The 24,867-nt window shown below is 44.0% G+C and overlaps 1 long non-coding RNA gene across 1 annotated transcript in view; it reads left to right on the top strand.

Annotated features, from left to right (window-relative positions):
- LOC143933925 (uncharacterized) overlaps nucleotides 1-24,867 on the top strand; it is a 203,180-nt gene that overhangs the window by 37,606 nt on the left and 140,707 nt on the right. The window lies entirely within an intron of this gene.

A 24,867-nucleotide genomic window follows, 5' to 3' on the forward strand; every position in this document is an offset into this window, starting at 1 on the left:
GGTAATTGAGACGATCGTTCAGATCACGGAGACCAGGCTCAGATTGGATGCAGCATGCTGTCTATTACATATCTCAAACTTCTCCTTTCAGAAGTATAAAAACTCGCTTTCAAGACATTTGATAAACGCTGCCAATTCCCTCATCCCACTTTTTTGTAAGTCAAAAACTATTCCCACTTTGAAGGATTGGCTGAATAAGGTTTCATACATCTGTGAAATGGAAGACACGGCGGCCAAGTCCAACGAACTGGTGGCTCGCTACCACAAGACCTGGTCTCCCTGGTTTGCATACAGATACTCTCAGGCCTATGCAGATCTGCTGCTACATACTTGACCTGTCTGACTATCCTATGGGAGCTTGGGGCCTGAAGGGACTTCTAAACCTGGACACACGATAGTTGGTCTGCTAGACTACCTGATCCCACACCTAGAGTCATCTTGCTATCAATGGGGGAGGTCTTCACCGTACCTTCCCCCACACTCTTGCTCCTTTTTCTTTCTTACTTCCTTTCTACCTTCCTTTCTTTCTATCTGCCCTTAATTTCTTTTCCCTGGATCGCAATGAATGGGAAACTCCATTAGTATGGTGGTTGACTTTGTGTAGCTCTATTTAGCCTTATTATTTGGCTTGGTTCAGACACCAACTGATATGACCACAACTTGATATGTTTTATTTTGAATAGACAATGTTCTAATCTTGCATGTGTAATTCTTGTATTTTCATTGCTCGGCATCGTTTATGTGATACTGGACAATTTCCGTTCTAACATGTTTTGTATTTCACAAATAAACTTTGACTTTAATGAAAAAAAAAGAAAGGCCTCATCAGGTAGCTCTCTTGCCCCGACTCCGCGTCCGTTAACCACACTAAGAGGCAATCCCGCTTTCCCCCCTGGAGACTCGCCTAATTTCCTTAAACAGGAATGGCCTTTTGATGAGGTCCTAACCTCACATTTCTATCCTGATGGCAAGCTTATCTCCCTGGATAGACTTCGGAATATTTCACGTACATCCACTTTCTCCTTCTTGACATACAGACAAATATGCCACTCCCTGTCTACTCACGCCACCCAAGGCAATTGGACGGGACAACTTACCCCTTTCGAGGCCCTGTGTAATCGCAAGACGCCCCCAAAGACATTTAATTTCCCTCTTGTACGCCTTGCTACTTGATCCTCCCGACCTGACTCTCTCACCATTACAAATCGCTTGGAATAGGGACTTACAAACTCCCCTAACACCTGCAGATTGGACGAGAGTCCATGACTATGCACATAGAGGCTCGTTGAATGTCGCCATCCAGGAGAACGGATACAAGGTGATTACTAGGTGGTATAGAATCCCCTCCCTCCTGCATAAATTCTCACCCACTGTACCTAATATTTTCTGGAGATGTAACTCGGAAGTGGGAACTATGCTACACATATGGTGGGATTGTCTAAACATCCAGTCTTTTTGAAAGGAGGTCCATAACTTTATAGCACTAATCACCACCTTTACTCTGGACTACACACCAGCGCAGTTCCTTCTACATCACACATCACTATCCAAGAAAACTTATTTCAAATCCCTGGCTATGCATATGGTTAATGCTGCCAGATTATGCATTCCCAAACATTGGCTTACGAAAAATACCCCAACGATCCGTGAGTGGTTCACAAGCATCTCTAGAATTAAAGACATGGAAGAGCTGATTCACATTGCACAGGAGAGAATGGATACATTTTCACTCAATTGGGCTTGCCGGTCTCATTTTACGACTACCCATGGCTACAAGATACACGTTCCCCCTGATTAAGACATGCCCGTTACATGCAGACGTGAAATCCCACCCCCTTCTACGGGGGAAGGGCGGGGAATCACCCCTCCACCCCCCCATCTCTCACCTCTATAGCTACCCCACTCTTTCTCTCCTGATCTACCCCCCCTGTCTAAACCCTCCCCCTATTCCTCTTCCCCTTGTCCCCATTTTCCCCCTCCTATGCCCTTTCTCTCCTTACTTCTATGCTCTTTTCTCTACAAAGCAGGTGCCCTCCTAGGACACTTGCCACACTCTAACAAACAACAACACTTGTAAACTCTTGACATAAGACTACAAGACCAAATCTATACCGCTCTTAAATCACCACCCTGTTTGCCAGGGTATGCTTATGATCCCCCCCTTTTATTGTGTTTTTACTTGTCAATTTCTTGTGTCTTGTAACTGTTATATGTTATGGGTGACATATTGTACCATCCTGATTGCACTAACCTGTATCTGTTTCTATTACCTACTAAATAAAATCTTTATGGAACGATGGGGCGTGAGACATCATTTTGGGCTAGGCCAGCAACCAGGAAGCAACTCGAGAAATGTAGGAAAAAAAAAAAAAGTTAAAATAAGTATATATAAAATATAGCTTCCTATCCATTTACTAATGCCAGACGTATAAGGATTACAAATAGTTAATGTTGTTAGAGAGTTTAGTTCTGCTTTAAAGTCAGCAAAGTTCAGTAGTGCAGAGTATTCACATGCTTTTCTCTGTAGGTAAGGGTTCTTTTCATTCATTTTTTTTTAAAGCGACCAAGTCACTTTAACCACTTAGCAACCGGCCCATACCCGAATGACATCTATAGGGTGGTTGCTTAACTCTGGGAGGGTGTACAGTGACGTCCTCCCAGAATCCCACTCTCGCGCGTACCTGAGACTATCAATTACCGCCGGGTCCTCTGGCATCACAGTAAACAAGCGCTGATCATGGCCGTTTACCACATGATCGCTCTTTCAAATGACGGAGCGATCACATGTAAACAAGCCGGCGTAATTTCTGGTCCACCCCCCCTCTCCCTCCAGTTAGAGCGGAGAGGGGAGAGATCGGTGGCAGCAGTGCTGTGCGCTGAATGTGTAGTGCCCGCAGCGCTTATATGTGACAAATCCATCCATTCTTGGCCATCCATACTCTCTGCGTACCCATCCATACTCTGTACACCCACCCATCCATCAATCCTCTGCATATCCTCTGCTCTAAAACATGCACTGGTCACCCCCATACTTAAAAAGTCATCCTTGGACCCTACCAATCATAATAACCTACGCCCTATCTCCTTGCTCCCATTTTCCTCTAAACTCCTTGAGCGCCTGGTTTACAAACGAGTGACTACCTCATTAAAAACAACCTTCTTGATCCCCTTCAATCTGGATTACGCCCTCAACACTCAACAGAAACTGCTCTTTTAAAACTCACAAATGACCTACTAACTGCAAAAACCAACAGACACTATTCTGTACTCCTAATTCTGGACCTTTCAGCTGCCTTTGACACGGTTGACCACCCTCTCCTCCTCAAAAAACGTCACTTCCTTGGTCTCCGTCACTGTGCTCTTCAGTGGCTCTCATCCTATCTATCCCAACGCACTTTCAGTATCACTTACAATTCTACTTCCTCCACTCCTCTTCCCTTCTCTGTCGGAGTCCCCCAAGGTTCTGTTCTTGGCCCTCTTTTATTTTCAATCTTCCCTGGCTCAGCTGATAGCCTCTCACGGCTTTCAATATAATTTCTACACTGACGACACACAAATCTCTCTCTCCACCCCTCAACTCACTCAATCAGTCTCCTCACGCATCACCAACTTACTAACAGACATATCTGTATGGATGTCACAACACTTCCTTAAACTCAACTTGTCCAAAACTGAACTTATAATATTTCCTCCCCCACGCGCCTCTTCCCCTGACTTCTCTGTCAAGAGTAATGGCTCAACCATCCACCCATCCCCACATCCCCACATGTCAGGGTGCTAGGTGTTATCCTGGACTCTGAACTCTCCTTTCAGCCCCACATCCAATCACTTTCCAAAGCTTGCTGCCTCAACCTCCGCAACATCTCTAAACTACGTCCCTTTATAACCAATGAAACCACAAAGCTCCTGATTCACTCCCTGGTTATCTCTCGCCTTGACTACTGCAACTCCCTCCTCATTGGTTCACCTTTAAATAGACTATCCCCCCTTCAGTCCATCATGAATGCTGCTGCCAGACTTATACACCTTACAAACTGCACAGTGTCTGCTACCCCTCTCTGCCAATCCCTCCATTGGCTGCCACTTACCCAACAAATTAAATTCAAAATACTAACACTTACTTACAAAGCCATCCACAACTCTGCCCCCAGCTACATCATTAGCCTAGTCTCAAAATACCAACCTAATCGCTCACTTCGTTCCTCCCAAGACCTCCTGCTCTCCAACTCCATCATCATCTCCTCCCATATCCGCCTACAGGACTTCTCCCAAGCCTCTCCCATCCTCTGGAACTCACTACCCCAATCTGTCAGACTGTCTACAAATGTATCCACTTTTAGGCGATCCCTGAAAACTTTCCTCTTCAGAGAAGCCTATCCTGCCTCCATCTAACAACTTCACTATTGTCTCCATTAGCTCATCCCCCACAGCTATTACCCTTTTGTATAACTTGACCCTCCCTCCTAGATTGTAAGTTCTAACAAGCAGGGCCCTCTGATTCTTGTCTTGAATTGTATTGTATTGTGATGTCTACCCCAATGTTGTAAAGCGCTGTGTAAACTGTCGGAGCTATATAAATCCTATATAATAATATATAATATATATAATAATAATAATAATACCCATCCATACTCTGCATACCCATCCATCCATACTCTGCATACTCATCCATCCATACTCTGCATACTCATCCATCCATCCATGCTCAGCATACCCATCCATACTCACCCATCCATCCAGGCTCACCCATCCATACTCTGCATACTCATCCATCTATCCATGCTCACTCAGCATACTCAGCCATCATCCCCAGCTTGCTCAGCATACCCATCCATCCTCATCCATCCATCCTTAGCCATCCATCCTCAGTACTACTCATCCATCCATCCATGCTCAGCTATCCCATCCACCCCATCCATAATTAGCCACACCCAGCCATCCCATCTATACCCAGCCATACTCAGCCATACCCATCCGTACCCATCCATACTCATTCATGCTCAGCCATCCCCATCCTAGGCTCATCCATCCCCATTCATGCTCATCCATGCCACTACATTGCCTCACAAAAGTGTAATAGGTAGTCAAATTGTATTTGAAACTTATGTCCCTAGAACACCAGAGGGTGCTCCCTGCATGTTGGGCCCTCTGTATGTCTGTATGTATGTGGCCACGTTGTGGAAAAGTCTCACACATGTGGTATTGCTATACTAAGGGAGTGGGAGAATCTATCTTGTGGTGTAATTTTTGGTATGTACATGCTATGTGTTAGAAATTTTGTGTAAATGGACAACGTTGTGTAAAAAAAAAATAAAAAATAAAAAAAAAAGCGTTTATTTTCTTTACACATTTTCCAAAAACTTGTAGAAAAAAAATTACATGTTCAAAAGACTCGATATGCCTCATAGATTATACATTGGGTTGTTTTCTTTCCAAAATTGGGTCATTTTTGGGGTGTTTCCATTGTCCTGGTTCTCCAGGGCCTTCAAAATTGTAATGCCCTGTACACACGGTCGGACTTTCCAACAGAAAATGTACGATCAGACTGTGTTGTCGGAAATTCCGCTCGTGTATGGGCTCCATCTGACTTTTTCCAGAGTTTCCAACACAAAGATTGAGATCTGGATCTAAAATTTTTCCACAATACAATCTAATCGCGTGTATACAATTCTAACGCACAAGTGGAATGCATGCTCAGAATAAATTACAAGACAAAAGATATTGGCCTCTTTATAGTCCCGTCGTATGTGGTTTACGTCACTTCGTTCTGTGCAATCGGATTTTCCGACAACTTTGTGCGAGCATGTGTATGCAAGACAAGTTTGGGCCAAAGTCCGTCGGAAAAAATCAGACAGATTTTGTCATTGTAATGTCCGACCCTGTGTACAGGGCATAAGAGGTAGTCAAGAAATGAAAAGTGCAATTTATGCTCCAAGAAAGCCTGATGGCGCTCCCTGCATGTTGGGCCTCTGTATGTGGCCACGCTGTGTAAAAGTCTCACACATGTAGTATTGCCATACTCAGGAGGAATAGTAGAATGCGTTTTGGGGTGTAATTTGGGCTATGCATCTGCTGTGTGTAAGAAATAACCTGCTACTCTAACAATTTTGTGGAAAAAAAATAAAATCTTGATTTTGCAAAGAATTGTGGGAAAAATTACAACTTCAAAAAACTCACCATGCCTCTTACTAAATACATTGGAATGTCTACTTTCCAAAAAGGGGTAATTTGGGAGGTATTTGTACTTTCCTGGCTTGTTAGGGTCTCAAGAAATGAGATAGGCTGTCAGTACTTCAGGTGCGATAAATTTTCAGAGATTGTCACCATCTATAACCATCTATAACTTTCACAAAGACCAAATAATATACACCGATTTGGGTTATTTTTACTAAAGTGATGTAGCGGTATAAATTTTGGCCAAAATATATGAAGAAAAAATGCATTTTTTTTTTACAGATGATAAAGTGAACAATTAACTTGTTGATGCGTTATTACCAACCTTCATAAAATGCACAGTAATCCTCAAAATACGTGCTAAATCTTATGACAATAACATAAAAATTTTAAACATAGCAATCTGTGTATAGGATAAGTACATGAAAATAAATAACTTCAATGTACTAAACAATATGCACAGTGATAATCCTACTTAAAGTACATAGTGCTTCAAGCTAAAAATTAGGTAGATGCATAAATAAATAAGTGCTAGTGACTGCACCAACACTAATTGGAATTAATGTATATACACACAAACTGTGAAATTCATGAATATAAATATATAAAGATAAATATCAGAGTTTGGGCACTCAAAAGACGCTATGTCTGTGATCACTATGCAAAAGTCCACATACATGCACCAACCACTTTATGCAATTCGTGGAAACAGACTGAGTCAGAAACGCACAACTTATTCAAATATGTTTGGTTCTTCAAAGAATCACGTATCTTCCTTTCCTCACCACTGATTGGGGAATGCCCATATCATTTATCACTTGCATTTACAGTGTGAGAGCACTTTATTGGTTGCAGCTGTACCATTTAGAGACCTCTTTCAATTCATCCATTTTTAGCATATCAGCGCTTTAGTATTTTTTATTAGCATTTTTTTACTGAATTTTCTTTCTCTTATAACGCAAAAAATAAAATAAAATAGCGGTGATTACATACCACCAAAAAAAAAGAAAGCTATTTATGTGAAAAAAATCTTCTAAATAAATAACCCAAAAGAAGATCCATTGTCAGTTTCTGCATTTCTTTGGGCCATCTACCACGGGAACCCCTAGACGGAGGCGAAGTCAAGAAGGCAACGGTAAGCCCAATAAAACCAGCAGCTCCTTCGGGGGTCAGTGCTACACTTACATCAGGGGACACAGAGCCATAGTCATAACTATGTGGGTTGTCCCATAGCAATGGCAACTGAAAGGGGGGGGGGGGGACAGAACAAGGAAACAGGAGGCCAGAGGACTCATACTGCAACCTGCAGTGTATGCTGTGCCAAAAGGCAATATCCTCATGACCTTTAATATCGATTTGATAAAATCGGATAAACATATGAACCGAAGACCAAGTCGCGGCCTTACAGATCCGAGCCATAGAGGCCCGATGATGGACCGTCCAAGAGGCACTAATTGCCCTGGATGCGTGTGTTCCTAATATGAGAAGGAAGAATTTTCTTCTTTAAGCTGAAGCTTAAATAATCACTTGACAAATCCATTTGGAAAATAGTGGATCTTGACGCTGCCTGTCCACATCTTGGACCGTCTGGCAGAATAAACAAAACCTGTGTTTTTGCGAACCTGAGCGGTCACCCTTAGACTCTGATCGCTCTTACTACATCAAGGGAATGTAGTGCTCTCTCTTCCCCAGATGAATGCTCTGGGGAGAAAGAAGGAAGAATAATACCTTGATTTAAATGAAACCTGTTACCACTTTTGGTAAGAATTCAGGATGAGGACATAAAACCACCTCATCCTTATGCATGATGAAATATGGCTCTTACAAGACAGAGCCGTTAGTCCGGATACTCTTTTTTTTTATCGCCCCATCAGTGAACACGTTCAGGGAGCCCCAAATCAACTCTAACGTTCATCGTACCCCCGAGTATATTCAACATAATTGTAGCATTTATCTTTTATATTAGTGTGGGATATTTTAATTATTTATTTATTTTTTCCACTTGTCTACTTCCCTTAGTTATTCTCATACAAAAAGGAAAAAAAAAGAAAACTTTACCCACCCCCCTGGTCTCTCCTCTAAGTACACGGGCCACCCCTATTCAATCTACCCTGTTTCTGTCATCCTTATGACGAATCTTGGAGTTTGTTGATATTTTTCCCAAACTTTCTATCTCTTTATAAATCCCTACTCCCCTGGTTCTCCACTATACTTCAAATACTCCAGATCATGAATTCTATTGATTTTACTGAACCAGCTTCTAACCGAAGGGGGCACGGGGTTTTTCCAGTTACAGGGGATTAAGCACTTTAATAGGCTTGGTATCAAGGATCGCCTATATTGTTTGATAGACACGGTGGTCCCATGCAGTAGACACACCCTGAAGTCCTCTGGGATTTTAAGACCGGTGATTTCTTTAATTATCAAGTACGGACTGCCAGAAGGGGCATGACCACCAGATGTGGACCATCGAGCCCACCTCTGAACATCCTCTCCAACATAGGCTTGAGAGCTCTTTTTGGAAATGATGGATTTTATCTGGAGTTATATACCAACGGGCCATACACTTCATTTCCAATAAACTACAGTCTGGAGAGATTTTATGCAGCATCTGTAAGATCTACTTTATCTCTCTCTCTCTCTGAGGTACTCGTCCCCGTCTCTTCATCCCACCTTCTCATGTATGCGGGGGGTCCTGATATTTTTAGGCCCATCAGTATTTTATATATCTTCGCAATCCCTCTCTTTCTATTTGTCCCCACACACAACTGCTCCAATGGGAGTAAGTCGTCTGCGGGTCTAATCGGATGTGGGAGGGAATCCACAAAATGTTTCAACTGGGCGTACCTCCACCAATTTATATCTTACACCTCCTTTTTCATCTTTAGTTCCTGAAACGTGCATATTTTCCCTTTGTTCGTTATATCCTTTACTTGTGCCTCCCTATTTCTAATCCACCTACTAAATATCCTATCTTTCCCAGGTGGGAAATAATTAGTGTCCCCTAAAGGAATCAAAGGGGAGTTATACTCCCATTTTTGTTTTTTGTGAACCCTATCCCATATTAACATAGAAGTCCGAGTGACTATATGTGAATGAGCACCTAAGTCTCTTAGGTGTGTCGGAATCCAAATTACTTTACCTAATGAAGCATTACTTATCTCTTTTTCTAACTTTACCCAGCTTTTTTTCTTTATCTTTTACCCAGTCCACCACCCTTGCCATTAGAATTGCTTGGTAATATGTTTTAATATCGGGGGGCCCCAAGCCCCCTTGGGTCTTATCGCTAGAGAGTATCCCCAAACGTATTTGTGTTTTTTTTATGCCGCCAAATAAACCTACGAAATAACAAATTTAATTTATTAAAATATGCATCAGGGATCGGGATTGGCAACATTTGAATTTTAGATATTATTTTTGGGAGTATTATCATCTTTAAGCAGTTTATCCTATTGATCTAAGATCTCTGTCTAGGGGCCATGCTATTTAGTTGAGTCTTGATCTCATTCATTAACCACTTGCCGACCGCCGCACGACGATGTATGTCGACAGAATGGCACGGGCAGGCATAAGGGCTTACATGTACGTCCTTGCCTGCCCGCCGGTCGGGGGCCCGATCGGGCCCCTGCCCGGTGCCTGCGGCGGTCGGTATTCGTTCGGGAGCGATCCCGGACGAGGGGACGGCCATTCATTCATGGCCACCCCCTCGCGATCGCTCCCGACGAATGAAAATGTCCCGTGACATCACTTCCTCTCCTGTAATGTAAACACAGGAGAGGAAGTGATGTATTCTCTCCTCCGTGTCGGTATTTTTCGTTCCGGCACCGAGGAGAGAGCATCGGTGAGTTGCACAAGCACTACACTACACAGTAGAACATGCCAGGCACACTCACACCCCCCCTTTACCCCCCGATCACCCCCCAATTACCCCTGCCCCCCCAGTCACAGTGACACCAATTGCTTTTTTTTTTTTTTGCATTGGTGTCATTTGTGACTGTAATAACCGTTAGGGCAGTTAGGGTTAGCCCCCTTTAGTTCTAATGTGCCCCCCTAACCCCCCCAATAAAGGTTTAACCCCGTGATCACCCCCCCTCGCCAGTGTCACTAAGGCTGGGTTCACATTGCAGCGGTTTATGAGAACGAATGTGATTCGCACCGCACTGCAGTATGGCTGAATTCGTGTCGCACCCGCCGCAAATTCGCACGGGACCCTTTTTTTGGCCCGCAGCAGAATCGGATCGCATGGGTGTTCACACCATGCGATCCGAGTTTGCAGATCGCACTGCAATATGCGAACTGATCTGGGGGTGTCATTAACATTTCACTGACACTCCCAGCAGTTCGCATAGGGTAGTGTGAACTGCCGCCGGGAGGCATGCGATGCGGGAACCCGCTGCGGATTCATGGCGTTCCCGCATCGCTCCAGTGTGAACCCAGCCTAATAAGCGATCATTTTTCTGATCGCTGTATTAGTGTCACAGGTGACGCTAGTTAGGCAGGTAGGTATTTAGGTTCGCCGCAGCTTTTTATAGCGCCAGGGACCCCCATATACTACCGCATAAAGCCCCCTGATTTCCCCCTAGTTAACCCTTTCACCAGTGATCACCATATAACTGTTACAGGTGACGCTGGTTGGTTAGTTATTTTTTTATAGTTTCAGGTGTCATTTGTGACTGTAATAACTGTTAGGGCAGTTAGGGTTAGCCCCCTTTAGTTCTAAGGTACCCCCCTAACCCCCCCAATAAAGGTTTAACCCCGTGATCACCCCCCGTCGCCAGTGTCACTAAGGCTGGGTTCACATTGCAGCGGTTTATGAGAACAGATGTGATTCGCACCGCACTGCAGTGCAAATCACATCCGATCTCTGTGCGATTCGAGTTCAGCCATACAGATAGTATGGCTGAATTCGTGTCGCACCCGCCGCAAACTCGCACGGGACCCTTTTTTTGGTCCGCAGCAGAATCGGATCGCATGGGTGTTCACACCATGCGATCCGAGTTTGCAGATCGCACTGCGATATGCGAACTGATCTGGGGGTGTCATTAACATTTCACTGACACTCCCAGCAGTTCGCATAGGGCAGTGTGAACTGCCGCCGGGAGGCATGTGATGCGGGAACCCGCCGCGCATTCGTGGCGTTCCCACATCGCTCCAGTGTGAACCCAGCCTAATAAGCAATCGTTTTTCTGATCACTGTATTAGTGTCACAGGTAAAGCTAGTTAGGCAGGTAGGTATTTAGGTTCGCCGCAGCTTTTTATAGCGCCAGGGACCCCCATATACTACCGCATAAAGCCCCCTGATTGCCCCCTAGTTAACCCTTTCACCAGTGATCACCATATAACTGTTACAGGTGACGCTGGTTGGTTAGTTATTTTTTTTATAGTTTCAGGGCACCCGCCATTTATTACCTAGTCTCACTAGTGTACCCCTAAATTTAGGGGTGTCTACTTTCCAAAATGGGGTCATTTGGGGGGGGGTTTGTGCCATCTTGGCATTTTATGGCCTTCAAAACTGTAACGCCCTTAGAAAGCCTGAAGGCGGTGCTTGGTTTTCGGGGCCCCGTACGTGGCTAGGCTCCCAAAAAGTCCCACATATGTGGTATCCCCGTACTCAGGAGAAGCAGCAGAATTTATTTTGGGGTGTCATTTCACATATGCCCATGGCATGCATGAGCAATATATCATTTAGTGACAACTTTGTGAAAAAAAAAAAAAAAGTTTGTAATTTTCCCGCAACTTGTGGCAAAATATAAAATATTCCATGGACTCAACATGCCTCTCAGCAAATAGCTTGGGGTGTCTACTTTCTAAAATGGGGTCATTTGTGGGGGTTTTGTGCCATCTTGGCATTTTATGGCCTTCAAAACTGTAATAGGTAGTGAGGAGTGAAGTCAAATATTTACGCCCTTAGAAAACCTGAAGGCGGTTCTTGGTTTTCGGGGCCCCGTACATGGCTAGGCTCCCAAAAAGTCCCACATATGTGGTATCCCCGTACTCAGGAGAAGCAGCAGAATTTATTTTGGGGTGTCATTTCACATATGCCCATAGCATGTGTGAGCAATATATCATTTAGTGACAACTTTGTGAAAAAAAAAAAAAAAAAAAATTAAAGTTTGTAATTTTCCCGCAACTTGTGGCAAAATATAAAATATTCCATGGACTCAAAATGCCTCTCAGCAAATAGCTTGGGGTGTCTACTTTCTAAAATGGGGTCATTCGTGGGGGTTTTGTGCCATCTTGGCATTTTATGGCCTTCAAAACTGTAATAGGTAGTGAGAAGTGAAATGAAAAATTTACGCCCTTAGAAAGCCTGAAGGCGGTGCTTGGTTTTCGGGGCCCCGTACGCGGCTAGGCTCCCAAAAAGTCCCACATATGTGGTATCCCCATACTCAGGAGAAGCAGCAGAATTTATTTTGGGGTGTCATTTCACATATGCCCATAGCATGTGTGAGCAATATATCATTTAGTGACAACTTTGTGTAAAAAAAAAAAAAATATATTTTTTGTCATTATTCAATCGCTTGAGGCAAAAAAATAAAATATTCAATGGGCCCAACATGCCACTTATCAATTTCCTTAGGGTGTCTACTTTCCAAAATGGGGTCATTTGGGGGGGTTTTGTACTGCCCTGCCATTTTAGCACCTCAAGAAATGAGATAGGCAGTCGTAAACTAAAAGCTGCGTAAATTCCAGAAAACGTACCTTAGTTTGTAGATGTGACAACTTTTGCGCAAACCAATAAATATACAATTATTGACTTTTTTTTTACCAAAGACATGTGGCTGAATACATTTTGGCCTAAATGTATGACTAAAATTGAGTTTATTGGATTTTTCTAATAACAAAAAGTAGAAAATATCATTTTTTTTCAAAATTTGCGGTCTTTTTACGTTTATATCGCAAAAAATTTAAATCGCAGAGGCAATCAAATACCATCAAAAGAAAGCTCTATTTGTGGGAAGAAAAGGACGCAAATTTTGTTTGGGTACAACATTGCATGACCGCGCAATTACCAGTTAAAGCAGCGCAGTGCCAAATTGTAAAAAGACCTCTGGTCATTTACCAGCAAAATGGTCCGGTCTGAAGGTGGTTAACGGGACAAAATTTTGTTGATAAAGCTTATCTTGTGTGCTGGTTATTTTTACCCCTAGGTACTTAATTTCCTTGTCCCTCCAAATGAAGGGAATATTTTTTTTGAGCCTTTGCACTTCCTGTGGGGCAAGGTTTATATTCAACATTTCCGACTTTGCTGGATTCATCTTAAAGTTTGATACATCCCCATACAATTTTAAGATGTTCCATAAACACGGGAGGGTCGTCCCCGGATTTGTAACATAAAACAGAACATCATCCACATACGCAGTTATTGTATAGACTTCATTATCCATCTGCAGACCTTTCATTTCGGGGTTTGATTTTATCCTCGTCAGCAGGGGTTCCATTGTTAGAATAAATAATAAAGGGGATAGGGGACAGCCCTGCCATGTCCCATTGAACATCTCAAAAGGCGGCGACAGTGACCCGTTTATTTTGCCCCTCGCCGTGGGATGTTTGTAGAGAGCGTTTATCCGGCTCAACATCTTAGGACCTATCCCAAATGCCTCCAGGGAGTTTAACATGAATCCCCAGTCTACTCTGTCAAATGCTTTCTGGGAGTCTATAGACAGTAGCAGCCCTGGGGATCCACTCTGTCAGTTTATGCATAACCAAAAGGGTTCTAATAGCATTATCCCTGCTCTCCCTCCCCAGAACAAATCCCACTTGGTCTGTATGGACCAGACCATTCAATATGGGTTTCATTCAACCAGCCAAAATCTTTGCATATAATTTTACGTCAGCGCTCAACAAAGAAATGGGCCGGTAACTAGAGCACAGCGAGAGATCTTTCCCTTCCTTAGGGATAATCGTAATCTCCGCCTCAAGTGCTTCCAGTCGGATCTCCCAGTCCTCTCCTATCCCATTCCTATAGGATACCATTTTTGGTACCAGGATGTCGCTACATTTTTTTTATAGTAGGCTACCATAAACCCATCTGGGCCAGGACTTTTCCCAGAAGCAGAGTCTTTTAACATTATAAGTAATTCTGGTTCTGTTATCGGCTCCTCCATTGCACCAACTTTATCTGGGTGTATTTTCCTCAGCACACATCCTTCTAGAAAGGCCCTTATATTTTCTGATCTATTTTCCACCGTATCTAGGGGATCATTTTGATTTAATGAATAAAGGTTTCCATAATATTCCTTAAAGGTCTGGGCAATCTCAGGAGTAGAAAACGCCTTTCCCCCTTTCCTATTTTGGATGCTATCTCTGAAATTGGCATTATTTTTCTTCTTTAACATTTTAGCGAGGTATTTACTCGACATATCCCCCCACTGGCACCTCTCTTTCTTCAACCGGTAATATATTGCTCTATTTTCTTGTTCAATAACTTCTTTTAAGCTCTCTTTCTTGATTATTAGTTCCTGCTCTACATCAGTTCCTCCGTTTTTATATTTCTACTCCAGTGCAAGGATTTCTTTATATAGCCCGTCTCTGATCTGTGCGTTAGCCTTTTTCTTCGCAGTTTCAATTGAGATCAAGATCCCCCTAATATAGGGCTTGTGTGCCTCCCATACCGTGGCTTCAGATGTCGTACTACCACTATTTATTGAGAAAAAACATTCCAGTTCTGTTTTTAACTTTTTCACCACCTCCGTATCTTGCAGTAGTACTTCATTCAATCTCCACCTGTTCGCCCGCCTTTCGTCCCCCTTCTATCCTTAATGTTATTGATACTGGGGCATGATCTGAAAAGACCACAATCTCAATCTTTGAGCTCTTCACTACGTTCAACAACCTATGTTCAACTAAGAAAAAATCAATCCTCGAACGTCCCATGCACAGCGGAACAGAAGGAGTAATCCTGCAGCTTTGCGTGTTGTGTTCTCCATCAGTTGATATTTATGTCATTTCTTTTTTAATAATTTCCGCCGTTCCTTCTCCATCCGCTGTGTCCGGGACATGCTATCTACCGTGGGGTAGATACTAAATTTAAAGTCTCCTGCCATCAACACCATGCCCTTTTTAAAATTCATAAACTTGTCCACCACCCCCATCAGAAAGCTAATCAGGTTCCTGTTGGGGCCCTAAACATTAGCTATTGAATAGTAGGTATTGTTTATTCTGCCATTTATGAATAGGTAACGTCCCTCCGGATCAGCCCTGATTTCCTCGGGTTTAAACCTTACCGCTCTTGCAAAGCCTATGGCGACTCCCCTAGCCAATTTGGTTGGGGCGTCCCCATAAAACCAGGTCGGGTAATCACCCGACCAGATCTTTAAACTAAAGGCCTGCGCGATGTGCGTTTCTTGAAGAAGTACTATATCAGCGTTTAGGTGTTTCATTTCTCTTAAAATGTTTGTTTTTTTAGTTTGGGTATTTAGCCCCCTAACGTTGTATGATACTACCTTTAACGTAGCCATTTAAAAAAAGTGATATCTCACCCCAACTCAAACTTTAGTTGCCCCTTTTCCTGAGTAGAGGAGAGACCAGCTCATCCCACCCACCCCCCCCCCCCCCCCCAATTCCTATACCCCCAGTCATCCCCATTTCCCACCCCTTCCCTAAGCCCCCACACCAAAAAAGGGGGAAATGCCTTGTCAAAGGCTCCAGGATCCATGGTCACCAAAGACCTTGCAGGATCCCTCCCCCGAGGTCGAGTTCTAGTTATGGTGCCCACAGCAGGCCACTGCTACCCCTGCCCTATCCACCCCCCCCCCCCCCAGCGGCGTTCCCCCCCTACCCCCACCTCTAGCCCTTTTACTCTTCTTCTTTCCCCCAGTTTTCAGGCCGGCCACACCCCTCAACTTGGACTCATTTTGGTATTACTTCTTGGGGGATTTCTTCCTTCTATCTATTAAATGCCATTGTTGGCGAGCAACACTACTTAATGAGTTCTCTCTAACTTCCCACCAACCAGGAATGTCTACTATCGCAATGTCTAACTTGCTGCAGAAGGACTCTGTATCCTCAGGGAATCTCAATGTAGCCGTATGCCCCTCTTTCTTGCCAATAAGGCAAGCTGGGAAACTCCAATAGTACTGTATGTTGTTTTCTCTTAATACCCTTAAAAGGGGTTTCAGCAACTTATTCCTCCTGAGTGTGAGCAATGCTAAATCAGGGAAAATCTGTAGCGGTGACTCCTCGTATTTCGTAGGTGTTGCTTTTAGAGTAGCCCAGATCTGGTCTTTATCACTATAATTATGGAATCTAACAATCACATCTCTAGGTATTTCTGATGCCAACTCTCTCATATTTAATTTTTGTTAAATCCACTGATTCCAACATCGGACCAAATATTTTGTCCATTTTCGGTTTCAAATCTTCTCCTGCGATTTCTGGGAGACCTCTTAGCCTTAAGTTATATAATAGAAAAAGACTTTCACTTAGTCAAATACTTACGGTGAGGTGGTCCCATCCTTAGTATACAGTTAAGAAAAGAGATCCCCCTTAATGGGACTTTGAAAGACCACCAACACCAAAATACAGCTAAAACATACTTTATATCTTATTAATAATTAACAAGATGTTTAAAAAGAGACATGCAAACCTACAGTGTCTCTAATGTGCAGTACAGTCACACGAATAATAACAATAGACCAACATCTATATAGTTACAGTGAGTACTCTCCTAGGACTCCCACACCTAGGATACCTAGGAGAGTACTCACTGTAACTGTATAGATGTTGGTCTATTGTTATAATTCGTGTGACTGTATCTGCACATTAGAGACACTGTAGGTTTGCATGTCTCTTTTTAAACACCTTGTTAATTATTAATAGAATATAAAGTATGTTTTAGCTGTGTTTTGGTGTTGGTGGTCTTTCAAAGTCCCATTAAGGGGGATCTCTTTTCTTAACTTATTCTTAAGTTGCTCCTCCCGCTACGATTTTCTTGGTCTTCTAATTTATACCATAAAAAAATTTGCTCCTTCTGCATCTCCTTCATCTGATTTTTAAACTCTGATATGGCCGTTGTCTAGGATTCCATGTTTGACTCTACCTCCTCCAGTCTTAAGCATGTGGTGTATGGACTCTTCTAACCTGGCAAACATCTGGGCCATCTCATCTTTAGTTGGTAGATGCGTATCAGGTCTTGATACAGGGCCTCCCTCCGCAACCTCCAACTCTGTGTTTTGTGGTGGAGTGTGTGAGCCTGCTAGAGATCTTCCCCTCCTAAAGTTTTACTTTTAGCCTCTAATTGCTTGCTTGGGCTGTCTTTAGCAACTTCCGAAGTCATATATTTCTTTATTGTGCCCAGGCTCAATGTCACTTTGGGGGGTTTGCCCCTGCTCCCTTCACCGACTTCCCCCTCATATTTTGGGAATTACCTTCCCTTTCTTTACTGGACCTTAGGAAAATGGTTTAAGGGAGTTAATCCTATTGTGGGAGGGGCACGGGGGACACGAGAGGGAGCTTAGTCAACATATGTACAATGTAAATACTCCCTTTTCCGAATAATGCCCGGGGGTACAATAATAACTGTATGGATACCACAATCGCTGATCCCCGTAGCACCACAAGCCCGACACCGCTTCTTGCAACCAGAGTTAATCCCCGGTCACCGTAACAAACGTTCTTACGGTTGGGATTCCCTGGGAAGGGAAAAAGAGGGAAAAGAAAAAAAAAGACCACAACAGTTTATCGAGGTTTGGTCAGGGAGGGCCAGAACAGATGAAAATACCAGTGTATATAGTGTGTGGGATTGTATAGAGCAGAAAAAGAATGACATTTATATATGGGCCTCCCCTTTTTTTTCTTTTTCACTACTCGCTTCTCCCTTTTGCCAGCTCCTGCAGCGCCCCCGTGATGTTTCTCCTCCTTCCTGAGATCTCTTCACTTCTGACCCCCCAAATATCTGTTCCATGGAAACCAAACAGTCTCTGAGTATCTGCACAGGCCACTAAATGGTGCTCCCACACTTCGTACAGTTAACCATTAACAGTCTTCTGTGGCCACTGGGTATTGCTAGATAATACACGTGCATACACAAATGCGTAAATACTTAACAGTGCTCCCACTCTTCATACAGTTAAAGGTCTTTCTATATGCCACTAGATAATGCTGGATATCACATGTGCAAATTCAAATGATCCAATGTTTAAATGCTTTCTTACCAATCCGTAATCCTCATAGTATATCCAGTATGTAACATTGCATTTATGTCCGATTTACTCTCCCAGGCTGCAGAGCTTTTCAAGAGTTTCACTTATCTGCAACAAAGGGGGGAGGGGAGGGAGATCTCAAGATAGACGTAGGAGGTGTCCGCTGATGCTATTCAGGTATCAGATATTCAGGGCACTGGTGTCCTGTAATTGACGCGGTTATGGAAGCCGCAGGTCCTCCTCCGTTGTCTCACTTTTCTCTTCCACTTTTCCTCCGTCCAAGTGCCCGTCTGACCATCCAAAGACAGAGGGGCACTGCAGAAGGATACTATATGATTCACCGGCGGGACCTTCCGTCCAGACGCGCTGCTTGCCGGCCCTCTGTTGGTAGAGCCTCCTCAGCGCACAGAGCCCACACAGTCCAGCCAGGCACCTACTCGTAGAGACTACCGGGCACGTGAGGAGGGGAGGGGGGGATCTCGCTAGCTCACTGCTACATCCTGGGAGGGAGTTTCCCTAGGGCTTAGGGGTCGCACCTGCGTGATGCCCACACCATGCTCCTCCCTCAAAGAGGCCCGATGATGTACCGTCCAAGAGGCACTAATCGCCCTGGATGAGTGTGCTCCTAATATGAGAAGGAAGAATTTTCTTCTTTAAGCTGAAGCTTCAATAATCACTTGGTAAATCCATTTGGAAAATAGTGGCTCTTGAAGCTGCCTGTCCACATCTTGGACCCTCTGGCAGAATAAAAAAAACCTGTGTTTTTGCGATCCTAAGAGGTCGCCTTTAAATAGACTGATCGCTCTTACTACATCAAGAGAACGTAGTGCTTTCTCTTCCCCAGATTAAGGCTCAGGGGAGAAAGAAGGAAGAATAATATCTTGGTTTAAATGAAAACCTGTTACCACTTTTGATAAGAATTCAGGATGAGGACATAAAACCACCTCATCCTTATGCATGATGAAATATGGCTCTTACAAGACAAAGTTGTTAGTTCCGATACTCTTCTTGCAGAAGAAATGGCAAGCAGAAAAGATTATCTTGCTTGTCAAAGAACCAAGGAAATTTCTCGTAAGGTTCAAACAGCTGATTTAGCAAAGCCAATAAGGCCAATTTTAAATCCCAAGGATTTAGAGGTGTCTTGATAGGGGGAATAAACCGTGTTATCCCCTAAATAAGCTACGGGTGGGAAGCAAGAGGCCATAGGAAAAGACACCGACAAGGCCTGGATCTGGTTCTTGATAGAAGTCAAGGCCAGCTTCATTTCAGATTGCATATGCAGGAATCCTGCCTATTGACATACTTCCTAGGGTGCCAACCCCTGGATCCATACCAAGAAACCTATGTCTTCCAGATTCTAATGTAAGTGATTCTGGGAGCCGGCCTCCTGGCCTTAGTCAAAGTAGACACTACCGAAGGAGATCACCCACAATCTTCTATAGAGTGGGATTCAACAGTCAAACCTGTTAAGCTCTTTGTCCGTAAAGTAGGATGAAATACCGGACCTTGTGCAAGAAGGTCTGGCTATAATGGCAAAAAAAATCCAAAGGACTCCTACTGCCATCTTTATGATCTCGATAAATTAAGATCTTCTGGGACCCACTGGGGCCGCCAGAATCCCCCCCCCCCCCTTGTTCCTGCTTAATCCTGCGGTGAAGGCACGGATGTAGCAGAACTGGAGGGAAATGCATAGATCAGTGAAAACTGATCCCCCTGGGAAGACTAATGCGTCTGTTCCGCCTGCTAGCGGACCCCTTGTTCAACCTAAAGTTGTCAACCCCATTAATGAATCTGAAGGCCAATAGGTCCATGTCTGGAGTACCCCATCTGACATATTGCTAGGAAGATGGGGTGAAGAGATCATTCTCCGGGAAATAATTGTTGGTGTCTCAAGTAGTACGCCTGAAAAATTAGAATTGCCGATAGGCAAGGAGTGTTGTGTTCTGCCAAAGCTAGAACATTATTCACCTCCTTTTTTGAGCTGCACGACTTCTCGTGGCTCCCCTGGTGTTCGATGTAAGCCACCACCGTGGCCCTGTCAGACTGAATCCTGTCAGGACAGTCCCATAGTCTGACCGCCAAGATTCTAGGGCCAGATGTACTGCCTGGAACTTCCAAAAAAGTCGATAGGTAAGGTCCTCTAACCTGGACCATCTCCCCTGGACAGAATCTTCTTCCAGGGCTACTCCCCAGCCTAGAAGGCTGGCATCTGTTGTTAACACCTTCCAGGATAATGATTTTCCCTCTTGCTGGATAACAACCACCAATTTAGGCTCTGACCTCTGTTGGGAGCCAAGTGTATTGGAAACAAAACAAGGCCTGAATCTTCTTTATTCCAGACCGACAGGATGGTGTCTTGAAGCGGTCCTTGAATAAAACGTAAGGGACTGCCTTGAAGGAGGCCACCATTCCCCTTAAAAATCCCCTGCAGCCGAATTAAGGAATTTTCCTTTATCCTGACAAGTTGAATTAGTCCTACAATGGAACTGATTCTTGTCTGGGGTAAGAAAACCTTCTTCTGTATGGTATCTATAACCAGCCCCCAAGTAACCTCCTTGAGGGTTAAAGGAGAATCTTCCTAGGCTGAGAATCCAACCTAGAGATTTCAGATATCTACAGCTGAGATCAGACTCTGGTTTTAGACCTGAACCTGAATGATCTATTAAAAGTAGATCTTCTAATAAGCTAGGACCGTTATGCCTTGGGCCCTTACCCTGGCTAAAGGAGGTGCCAGAATCTTTCAGAACACTTGTGGTGTTGTGGCTAAGCCGAATGGCAGCGCCACAACTGAAAAAATTATTTTATATTACAAACCGCAGAAATTTCTGGTAAGCGGGAAAAATATGCACAAATAGAGTATCAACCTAAGTTATAAACAGTACTCCCGCATTAACAGTGCTCTAGAAATAAGTGTGTGTCAAAAACATATACACTAAACATAAGTGCAATTAAATTAAAAAAATTCATAAAAAGTCCAAAGAATAAGATCAAAGTTCATAAAAAAAAAAAAAAATAGTGCAGTGCTCAAAAAGTCCTGAGGTTGATAGAAAAGCCTCAGAGAGAATGCACACCACGCCATGCATGTAAAGAAGACCTTGTGCTTCGTGTGACCCGTCTTTGCTTATACACTTAACCCTACGGGGTTAATCTCAGGCGTTGTGAATGTTTCGCTGCGCGTTGCTCATAAACGGCAATCATCCACCTGTCAGAGGAATATCCAACCTGGAACTCTGCTCACACCTTCTAGAGTGCGGTTAATAACTTAAGTTGAGACTGTATTTGTGCATATTTCTACATTTAACTTTTGATTTGCAACAGCAGCTGTTTGTGTGGATAAAGTGTAAGTTCTTTTTGTGCGCTAGGATCAGTATTACAATTTTATTGTGCTACCGATAATTTCCTTTTTTGGGAAACGTTGGCACATGGAGATATGCAACTCCCCTCCTTGCAGGATGGGCACAGCCGATCGAATTATGAAAGGATCTGATGTTTAAGTGCCGATTCAGATCTCCAAGATCTAGAATGGGTCTTACCTCTCTGTTTGGCTCTGGAACCCTAAAAGGTTTGAGCCAAAACCCCTGTTCCACTAAGGGAAACTCTGATATCACCAACAGCTGATCCAGAGGCCAGAAAGAGAGACCTCTTTTTTTTCCTGGAACCTTAGGAGCATTCTCTGAGGAGACAGACACTCTTGCATAAAGACTGCCGCATCAGCAGCCCCAAGGACCCCACAGGCAGCACCCAAACAGACCCTCCGATCGAAATCCGACTAAGCCATCCGGGCTCTTGGAGCTCTAGATGTAACCTAGAGAAAAAAAAAAAAAATCGCAGAAATCCCTCTGCTCTTAACATTGTTACTGCCAGACCTTGAAAATCGCAGGACCTTTCCCCTCACCCAAACGAGTGGGGGGTGCTCCTTCATGAGAAGGCCTTAGCATTTTGCTTTATGGGCTCTCAGCCCCCAAGATCCTGGTGCTGCCCTTGGGACCTTTCTCCTGAACCTGACGAATGAGACTGTCAAGACTGCCTAAATGCAGATGCCCCAGGCATAGGAGAGGCTGCGTGATTAAAGGAGACATGTTTAACCTCCTTTTACTGGTAAAGAGAGCTTTACCCCTTTTGGATGTACTTATCCACTCTAAATAGCCGTACCCCAGGAAGGGGCACAAACTGGCTAAGGGTTTACACATGGTGCTTCGGCTGATCAATATTTCAGCCACGGACCTCTGCAAGAATGCACTAGTCCAAGTATAAGCCATAAGGCTTTTAACGATCAAGTCCTTCATAGCAACTGTGTGTCACAGTGCGTCAAATACACCAGCCCCTTGCTGGGCCTGCTGAATTTTCAGGTATCTCACACCTGTTCCTTAAGCCCTTGGAGTCCACATTTTCCAATGCATTTGCGTGACTCAAAATGTGCTCCACCAAAATAGTGGAGCAGACGTTTAAAGGGTTAATGGGCTGAGCTACTCCAATTGTAGCAACAACTGCAAAAGACATCCTGTCTTTAAAAGGAAAATCCAACCTTAAATTTGCTGGATCCTTTAACATCAGTGCATTAGCCACTGGACATGCGAGACTTTGCTCACTGAGGTGATTGCATTAATAGCTGGAACCCCCCATTTCTTCATAGAAATGTTCCCATTCAGAATGCATAGCTATGCATAAATAGGAAAATAAACATCCCCAGGTGGGGGAGGTTCAAATGAACCTTAATAGAGGTAGATACCTTGAGAGCCTGTGCTGCAGGCAACAAAAGGATTAAGTAAGGGAGTAGACAAACACCTGACTTGCGCGGCTACTCCCTCCCTGTTAGGATCCTCCGAAGAGGAAAGATAAGCATCTTCCAATATTTGGGAAGATCTACCTGATCTCCAGCCTCCTGCACCTCAACAAAAGGGCCCAGAGGACTGGATGGGAATCTGCTACTCTCCTACTATGGAGAGACATCATAGCAATCTTTTATCATCTGACTGGCCGTATACCTCTCAGGGGAAGATGACATTCAGTACAGCAAAAGAATGTTTCACTTGCTAGGCTATAGTACAGTACAATAACTGCTATTAATCCTAGCTATACAGTAAAATGTTGTCAAAAGGGAAATGCCTGTGTCACCAAACCTGACCAGCAACCACTCTGCTCTGTCCCTGCAGCGCCAGGCAGCAGCTTCTCTCACAGGGCTTTAAAATGCTTCCTGCACGTGTGGCCGGCATCTGACGCCGTTAGCCACGCCCCCACGCGGAATAAGCCCCCCCTCCTCTTTCAAAAAAAGAAGCCGTCTCCCGCGTGAGCATCTCGCATCACGGCGGGGGGGGGAAATCCCCCACTTCAGCGAGCAGCCGCAGCCTGCCAAAAACATTCTCTCTTTTTTTTTTTTACAAAAACAACAAGGCAGCTGGCTGGCATCAAATCAGATAAAAACCGCTAATCTAGGGGCCTAGGAAGTGATCAGACCCCCTTTTCTGTTACTTGAGGGTCTGAGCTGGCTTAGAAAGAGAGGAGAGTGGAGCTTCTGCTGTTTCCAGCGTCAGAATGGTGAGTGCTCAATACAGCCTCCAGTGGTGACACATAGATATGACATGACAACACAATACATGGAAGTTTCTGAGAAAAACAAATCTTCGCCCTTCACGGTAGGCTCAGAGACCTTAAAGGAAACCTTCAGGAACTGGGGAACACTCAGGTTGACCCACAATCCTGGACCTGCGACAGCACCCTGCCAGTAAACTTTTATTGGCCTTACTACCAAAATGTACTGGATCCCAGGGCCCAGCTCTCAAAGTATTCGCAAGCAAAACCTTGTGTCTTCGGATGAGGAGGCCCGGGTACCATTCATTTAGTCCATTACGGAGACATCAGAACGGATCCGGTCAGGGTGACTGGCTCTCATCAAGGATTACTGCCCGTAGAGCTCAGTACAACACACCCTTACACGTGCCCAATACCTTAGACACTGGCAAAAAAACTGAGGACTCCCAGTAATGAGAGGGGTTATATGGGAGAAGTACACACCTTAAGGGGCGTGCCAGTGTCCAGCACCTGATACGCCGATATAACCCACATAGTTATTACTATGGCTCGGTGTCCCCTGATGTAAGAAAAGAAAGCAAAAGTTTTGAAAATTGACACTTTTTTTGTTTATAGCGCAAAAAATAAAAACCACAGAGGTGATAAAATACCACCAAAAGAAAGCTCTATTTGTTGGTAAAAAAAAGAATGTCCATTTTGTTTGGGTACAGCATTGCACGACCATGCAATTTAGGCTGAAGTTGTTAAGCTGGCCATACACTAAGATTTCTCTCATTCAGCCACACTAAGCAGCATGGATGGAGGAATCCCACCTGCTGGCTACTGCTTTTTGACAGCTGAAACTGGCAGCTTTCAGAATACTTGAACAATGGCTGCCTCTGAATGGATCCAACCGACAATTTTTTTGCCCAGGTCCATCCATTTTCACATTGATGGATGCTGAGTAAGCCCTTGTACACACGGTCGGAGAATCCGTCGGAATGTGTCCTATCGTACCATGTCGTCGGATAATCCGACTGTG

The sequence above is a fragment of the Lithobates pipiens genome, unplaced genomic scaffold (genome assembly GCF_037356315.1).
Source record: "Lithobates pipiens isolate NorthernLeopardFrog02 unplaced genomic scaffold, aLitPip1_a1.2 Scaffold_10, whole genome shotgun sequence".
NCBI classification, from domain to species: Eukaryota; Metazoa; Chordata; class Amphibia; order Anura; family Ranidae; genus Lithobates; species Lithobates pipiens.